A 9058-nucleotide genomic window follows, 5' to 3' on the forward strand; every position below is an offset into this window, starting at 1 on the left:
GGTGGACTAATTGTGTTTATGTGAGATACATAGGTAATTAGTCTATAGGTACATGTGTGTGAGCAACATATGTCATGAAGGTGAAAATGGCTTGGAGATGTTGCAAAGCTCACACATGAGAAGATGAAGGAGCTCATTACACATGAGACATGACATTGAGTCATGTGATCAAAGGTGGAGAAGATCAAGACAAGACTTGGCTTGATGGACTGGTTGCAAGCGTGAAGGGCAAGTCAGAGGCTTTGGAGCGATGGACCGTGTGGCGGTGAAGCTTGAGCAAGACTAGGCGCCGATGGACGAAGGTAACGGTGAAAAGCAAGTGATGTCAAGATCGATGAACCAATATGATCACGTGATGATATGAAGTGGATCATATCATTGTTGATCGTGTTGGTGCATGCGTTGCATCAACATTGGAGGAGATGGAATGGAATACGCAAGGCAAAGGTATAACCTAGGGCAATTCATTTCACCGGTCATAGGTGTGTAGAGAAGGTGATGACTGGGTTTAGGATAGATGGCCGTACTATCAAGAGGGGCAAACTTGTTTGCATATCGGTCATCTAGTGCCACTCGAGTGATCTAACTTTGCATCATCACTAGGATCGAGTGGCGTGGCAAGTTGAGTGGCTAACACCCTTGAAAATGTTTGTAAAAATAGGCTAACACATGTGCACAAGGTGATACACTTGGTGGTTGGCACATTTGAGCAAGGGTGAAGAAGATAGAGTTGAAAATGAGTTAGTCATGCTAGTCACAGAGTGACCGGACGTGTCCGGTATGGAGATCGGACACGTCCGGTATGTGGCTCAGGACTGGACTGCACAGTGTGACTGGAATCAGCAAAGATGGTGTTCGGTGGAACAGTTGATTGGACGCTAGCTGCGTCTAGTCCGGTGTGACCGGACACGTCCGGTTGTCCATGGGGGCTTACTGTACCCGACTGGATGCTAAGGCTCAGTGTCTAGTCAGCTTCTAACAGACACGTCCGGTTGGCCCAGGAGGCTTACTAGACTCGACCAGACACAACGGCTGAGCGTCCAGTCGTTTCGTGCTGAGCATTTGGTCGTCTTGTCAGAGAGCTGTTGGAGGCAACGGTAGGACACGTGGTGGTCAGACAACTACCAGACACGTCTGGTATAGCGACTGGACACGTCCAGTATTCGCGTCCGGTGCTGTGTCCGATCGACCCAAAAAACACCCAGTGAAGGGGTAATGGCTAGTTTAGCCCTTGGGGCTATAAATAGAAGTGGCCTCCGGCCATGGCTGGTGTTGAGCACCTTGGGGGACTTTGTGTCCATGCTTGAGAGTGCTTGGGAGCCCTCCATCTCACACATACTTGATAGTGATCATCCGATCGTGTGAGTGAGCGATTCTAGTGTGATTGCATTGTGAGGTTGCATCGAGTGGCACTAGGTGATTGAGTTGAAAGCCGGTGGTGCTTGTTACTCTTGGAGGTTGCCACCTCCTAGACGGCTTGGTGGTGGTCTCCATCGAAGCCCGCAAGAAGCTTGTGCGGCGCTCTGGAGAAGTGCTTTTGTGAGGGGTATTGTGCTCGCCCCGCGGGAGCCACGAAGAGCAACTTTAGTAAAGCGTGTTATTGAACTACCCTCACTTCCGGGGTAGGTTCTTGTGGCGCTCGATGTGTGGGCTTGGCGGGTGATGCCAATTAGTCGTCGAACCACCAAGTGAGCGGTCGACACAATGGGGACTAGCGTGTTGGCAAACACGTGAACCTCGGGAGAAAAATCATCGTGTCAACCTTGTTCTTCCCGTTGGTTTGCATCCCCGTTACACAAGCTTGTGATTACTTTTATATACATTGAGCTTGTGTTGTTGCTTTTGTAATTAGTTAGCCTGTGTAGCTTGCTAGTTACCTTCTTGCTTGTGTAGCATAGAAGTAGCTCCATTTGCGTGGCTAATTTGGTTTGTGTAACCTTGTTAGTCATATTGCTTAGTTTGTGTAGCTAAGTAATTGCGCTCTCTAATTTGGCATTGGTTGCCTTGTTATTGAGCATTGCTAGTGAGCTTAATTGGCTTTGTGCTTTTGCTTACTAGCATGTGTAGAAGCTCCCATGTTGCTTAAAGTACTAGTGGCATAGGTTTGTGTGACCTTGCTCCTAGAATTGGTTAGGTGAGCTCTATCTAGCCCGGCACCTCTGTTGCTTGATTAGTATCTTTGCAAGGTGCTAGTGAACATAGATAGAGGGATGTAGTCTTGGCTAGACCTATAGTTTTAATTCCTCACTTATTTCGGTTAGCCAACATGATTAAGTTTTAAAAAGGACTATTCACCCCCCCTCTAGTCGCCATCTCAACCCTTTCAATTGGTATCAGAGCTAGGTCTCTCATTTGTGGTCTTCACCAACCCGAGAGGATAGTGGCTTATGGGCTAGATGTTGATTGTCCACATATTTTTGATGGCACACACTTTACATGATGGAAAAATTGGATGATATGCAATTTTAAGTTTATTTGCCCTCAAATGTGGTGGATGGTAGATGTAGGCTTTTCTCACGTGTTGGATAAAGATAATCTAACTCAAGCACAAGAGAAATGCCTAGATCTCGACATCCAAGCTACTAACATCATGTATAGATCTTTGCATGATTGTATATTTGGAGAGATCATTGACATGAAGACCGCCCATGAGATTTGGAGTTATCTCAATGAGAAATATGGGACGGTCTCCGATGATGATGATGAGCCCAAGATGGAGGCACATGAGTGTGTTGAGCATAACCACAATTTGGTGATTGTGGAAGATTGCTCCACCTCATGGTCAAGTGAAGATGATAATGATCATATCACAAGATCACTTGACAAGATTGATGATGATGCCACAAGTGATGCCAATGATGATGCTACTCCATGCACACTTGATGGTGATAATGATGGATCATGCTTGGGCTAGGAGAGTGATGTTTCTTCAAGCTCTCCAACTACATCACATTGCTTCATGTCACAAGGTGACACTAAGGTATCTAATACAAATGTGATTGATCTTGATTCATATGAGGAGCTTCTAGATAGATATGGTTGCATGATCAAAGCTTTAGAAAAAAAGATGGCTAAAATCACGAAATTGAAAAATGAAAACTCTTTTCTAAAGAACACATGTGAACAACAAAAGCATCTACTTTATGTTACTACTTGTTCACATGAGGAGCTAAAATTGGCTCATGAGGAACTTAGTGTTGCTCATGATACCTTGGTACAAGACCATGCTTTTCTCACTAAGGAGATTTCTAATGGAAAAATTAAAAATAATGAGAGCTCATCACATGGATCAAATGATAAATCATAAATTGTTGCTAACCCCTGTAATGTAGGCAAGAAGCATGTATCCACCTCTAGTGATGATTTATTAGAAATGCCATGTTCTTCCCAAATAGATGCTTGTTCTACTTCTATGTCTTGTGAGACTAACATTTTGATGGAGAACATTGAGCTTAAAAGTGAAGTGAAGAAATTGAGCAACAAGTTAGAGAGGTGCTACAACTCAAAAGTCACCTTTGAGCACATGTTGAATACTCAAAGAAACTATGGTGACAAGTGTGGTCTTGGCTTCAAGAAGAAGATGACAAAGGGTGAAAGAAAGAGAGAGAGAAAGATGAAGAAGCTACAACAAAGAAAGCTCTCTCATACCATGTGCTACTAGTGTCATGAAGCGGGACACCTTGTAAATGGTTGCCCTAACATTGAGAAGCTCAAGAATATAAAAGAAGAAGAGAGGCTAAAGCATGTCAAGTGCTTCAAGTGCCGCACTTGGGGTCATCTTACCTCAATGTGCTGAACCAAGCAATTGGTGAAGCAACAAGTGAAGCCTCAACCAAAGCCACAAGTTGAGCAAGAGAAGACACCCCAAGAGCAAATCAAGATCAACCATGAAGATGGTGGTGATTTGATGATAAAGAAGAAGAAAACAAGAAGGGGTGGAAAGGCAAGGCATCCAATGCATACTCAAGATGCCAAGATGATGAGCATGAATGAAGATGAGAAGAAAGATCATGCTCACATCAAGTGCTTCAAGTGTGGAAGTATGGGACACTTTGCCTCTAAGTGTCCTACCAAGCTTGAGAAGAAGGCTCAAGCAATCCATGAGAGGCAAGGCAATGAGAAGCAACACATGAGCAAAGAAGAGAAGGTTCAAGCAAAGAGAAAGTGCTACTCATGCCAGGAAAGGGGACACATGGCACATTCATGTCCCCTAGGTAAAATTTCTATGCCTATTTCAATTAATGATCATGATATGCTTAGAAAGGATGGTGATGGTACCTCTATGGTTTCTATTGCAAAACATCCCGCTACTCATACTAAGGCATCGCCTAAGTATGTTGCTCCTAACTTGAGAGGACCCAAAATTGTTTGGGTACCATCAAAAAGTGGATGAATGTGTGTAGGTACCATCGGCATTGGAGACTTGATTCAATTGATCTCACATTGTTCATCATAAATTCATAAGATGACATTTAGTAAGTGGATTGAATGGATTTATGTCTTATGGAAGTATTCAAACAAGTTAGTTTCAAGTTTGATTCATATTTGATGAAGTATAGCTCAATTGTTGAAATCTGTCCCATAAATGAGAATCTGAGCTAGCTGTGATCTTAGCCATGTTTGAGTAATCAAAACTTATTGGATTGGCATAAAAATTGGTGTACATGCTCTAGACTTATGGTATAAGATGCTGTACAATTTTCATGAGAATTGGATAAGAAATGCTTCGGTTTTGGAGTGAATCTTGTCAGCTATTGTGCAGCTGTTTTCAGCATGTAACAGTGGTGGAAGAATTGAAATCTGGTAGCAATCTAGAAGTCAAATGAAGCTAAATTTTTTTACAGCTGCTAAGTAACTTAGTATTGCACACCTCCACCAAATTTAGTGGTATTTGTATTTGTACTTTGGGAGACATGCTTATTTCTTTGAAGGGTACAAAATATGTCAGAAAAGTGACAAATATTGGATTGATCTAGAGTCACTTTGATTGAAAGGTCCTCAAGTTAGAAACATGTTTACAAGTGTTTGAGATACCTAAGTTTGGTTTTGAGATGATCTAGAAGCATGACAAGCAAAGAGTACATGTAACACCCCGGGTGTTTAAATACTAAAATGGCCATGTCATCATATGCATTGCAAGGCAATTGGTCATATTAAACACTTTGTATGCATTCACTAAAATAAGTTTACATTTATGTTATAAGCATTGCTTGGTATTGTTTGAATCAAGTTTGAAATCTTTGTATTGGTTTGAAACTCCGAAAACCCTGATTTTCAATATTTAAATCCTACCCTGAAAATCCATTTTAAAATCTAAGCATATTTTGGGGTTGAGCCTTAAAGCAAAAGTGTAGAGCTTGACAAGTTATACAAAGTTTATTTTTGGAGTTTTTCAAGTTGTTTAGAAAAAATTGGAGTAATTCAAAAAGGCGTAATTCGTTAAATATCCCCTATTTGAATTTAAAAGATCATTTCAAAATCTAGACTGAATTAGGGGTTGGTTATAAAAGCAAAGTTGTAGAACTTTTGATTTTGAACAACTTTTGTTTTTGGAGATTTTTGAGTTGTTATGAAAAATTGAGAGTAATTTGTGAAATTTGGCGAATGGCAAATCTGTAATTTCTGTGAACAGTGTCCACCGCCGAAGCTACATTGCCGGCGTTTCCTTCTTCGGCATTCCAGGCGCGGTCGTGGTCGTTTTGGCATCGCGCTAGCACGGTGAAGGCCACAGCGCAGCTTCCTCGAGCTTCTTGGCCCCCTTTATAGCCTGAGCCGCCGTCGTCTTTGCCTTTTCTTCTTGCTCTGTTTTTTCCCATCGCCTTGCTCATCTCCGGCGAGCCCGCGCCGTCGTTGTTGTGCTCCACCATCGCTGATAAGTTAGTTCCAGCTTCGCTTACTCCTTGCGCATCTAGCCGACCCACCAATTCGGCTTGTCTTCATCAGGAACTCGAGTTGCATCGTCTTCTTCCTCGCAGCCGGCAACTCCTCCGCCGAGCACGATTCGTCGCGGCCAGAGCTCCACGGTGCATCTCCGTCCCTGGTTTTGGTTGATTCTGTTTCATCTCAATGCCATGGTACTTAATCCATAGTTGGTTGCTCATTTTGACCACTGCAGTCGCCGGTTCTTCCTCACCGACGATCTTTGCTCCGCTGTGATCACCGTGATCGTCGTCACGCCTCTCCGTTGCATCTCCGACCTCGCTACTTGCTTCAACACGTTTGGGGTGAGCCACTGGTGCTTCCTGGATCCTTTGTTTGAGCTCTACCAGTTGCACACCGCCGGTGTAGCGCTGCCGTGCCACCGTGTCCGCCACGGCCGACGTCGAGCTAGTATAGGGCCGTAATCAGTGCTGATAGGGACGTCAATCGATGCGCCTAGTCTTGGTGATCATTTTGGTACTTTGGCCGTCGCCGTTGGACTCACCATCGACGAGTTTACATCGGTCAGCGCCATCGCTGTCGTGGTCAAACACGCGAGGTTAGGGATGACAGGTGGGACCCGTTGTCAGTGACTCAGCGTTCAAATGATTTTTCTATTTTCAGATTTGAATGAATAGTGATGCAATTTGTTATTTTTGTGTAGATTTATTTAGAGCTCCAAAAATTATGAAAATTTTTGTGTGACTTCTCTGTGATGTATACTATTTAATAAAAATATGAAATAATGTTTTTATATACTTTTTGAATGTGATAAAAATTGCTCAATTTATTAATAAATGGATTTCCATGATTTTTCTAGGCTTATTTAATTGTCCAAAAATTATGAAATTTGTTTTGCCAATTACTTATCATGTAATGAACATTTACTAAAATTTTGAGCTCAATTAGAATAAGTTGATTTATTTCATAATTGTGAATTAAATAATTAATTCATAAAAGCAAATAGTAACCTTTGATGATTCAGGTTTTGTTTAAAATTTTGGATTGAGTGATGACCTTGGGTCATTAGTTGATAATGATCCTTGGCAATTGATGTATGTGTTATGAAAAAGATTTAGTTGTTTGACTTGCAATTATACCGTGAAGGAAAGTTGTATTCAAATTGTTAATTTTTGCATCCATCATCGAGCATCATGTTTCGTATTCCGCATCATGTTAAACATGGCATTGTTATTACGTGTAGTGAACAAAGGTGAAAATGTGGTAGTTAATCAAGTTGTTGAGGAGGTTAATCCATCTGTTGAGGTCGGGTCGAATACTTGTGAAACGTCGCAGGAACTGGACTTTTCCGTCAACGAAGGCAAGCCCCGGATGCATACAACCCTACCTTGTGTTTTTATAAATTAATTTTGCTTTTTGCTTTCCGTTACTGCATTACGTGATTAAGAGTTAAGTAAGAGCCTAATTGGTGCATTACCACCCTTGTTATTCCATATTTACTATATTACCAGTTTTAAACTCTTATATGCCTAGTTTTGCTTAGCTATGCGTAGAACGATGAAAGTCGGGTGATTACCTGCCACCTGCAAGTTTTAAATGGAACATTGGTTAATTATGTTAGCATGTGATATGGAAATGTGTAGTAATAAATCTAGACCGGGCGGACTCAGTGTGTGTGAGCCACAAGACATGGAGGTCTTATGAGCGGGTTCTTTCCGCCTGTGTCGATTAAGGCACGTCCGTTGTTGAATTGCATGAGGTGAGAATTTGTAGTACTAACCACATACTCCGGTAAGCCTTTACTCGACTATTCTATTATGAGAATGGCTACTCGCACACTGAGAGTGGAGAGATGGCGAGAATAGCATGTACCCACGTGGCAATGGGCTAGATTGGTGGAGTACTGTATTCTCGGGTGGCACGGACCCGTTCTTGTTTTAGAGGATCCGAGGGTAGGTTGGTATATGGAGGTCAGGGACCTGCATATGTCGTGTGGTCTGGAATTCCTAGCTGGGTTTTTAATTGGTTCGAATCGTCATTGCTCCTTGGTTATGGAGACTCAACTCACTGTTCATCATCGTAGTATTAATAACTGGAACTCGAATAAGGCTTGTGAAGGTGTTGGATATAAAGTTTCATGATCTCAACACGGATCGTGTCAGCTTTGTATATAATTCTTATGAAGTTTTCTATATAAAGAATTTTGTTAAAAGAGCTTTTACGCAAAAGAACTTTGATCATTGTAAAGCTATACCTTGAATCCCTGAGCCTGCATTCCTGAATTTATCAGTTCTTATTTCGGTTAAGTCTTGTTGAGTACTTTTGTACTCTGGGTTCATTGACCCTTGTTGCAGGTGAGCCTCATGAGCAGATCTATTTTGGATCGTGCTGCATGACTATCGTTCGTTCTGACGATGAGAAGTAAATGTGTGATCCTTGGGCAGGATGTTTATTTTGTGTGTTATGTATATGTTAAATATGCCACTCCACTACTACTATGGTTTGTAATAAGTATCGAACTTAGTTTGTAAGGTTTGAAATAACTGGTTTGTAAACTATGTTATTGTATGACTTCCACTGTTTTTACTCTGGTATTGATATTTGAATAAATGTTGTAATACTACAATGACTTTGTAATGTGATCCTGCTCGGAAATCGTGGATGATTCGGGGTTCACCGAGGACACTCGACAGACTTCTTAAGTTACCAGGAACATATGCATAGTTGTCAAAGGTCGTTGGACAGTGATAAGTGCATGTGGGTCCTATAATTTAGGAGGTTCTGCTACAGAATGGTATCAGAGCAATCGTTACAAGGTTTTTGTTGTATTGTTTTACAAAAACTTCAAAATGATTTGGGATGACTAAATTTAACTTGATAATTTGGTCCAAATTGCTTCTGACTTATCTTATTTCTTTCTCACCATTCCGTATTTGATTAAAAAGGTTTTGTATGGTGGAGTAATAATCTTACTATGCCCTATATACAAATAAATGTTGTTTATGTGCATTATAAACTTTGATGTTTTTGTTCGTAAGAACGATTCATGCATCATGAATAATTCACTCGTTACTTCCTTCACCTCTTAGTCTGGAGTTGAGTAGTGAGACTGGTTTGAGTAATGTAATCCATCATAGCGGCTCTTTAGGCTTTGATCAAATGGTCTTACTTGGATTAA

Source organism: Miscanthus floridulus, chromosome 14, assembly GCF_019320115.1.
Source record: "Miscanthus floridulus cultivar M001 chromosome 14, ASM1932011v1, whole genome shotgun sequence".
Taxonomy (NCBI): domain Eukaryota; kingdom Viridiplantae; phylum Streptophyta; class Magnoliopsida; order Poales; family Poaceae; genus Miscanthus; species Miscanthus floridulus.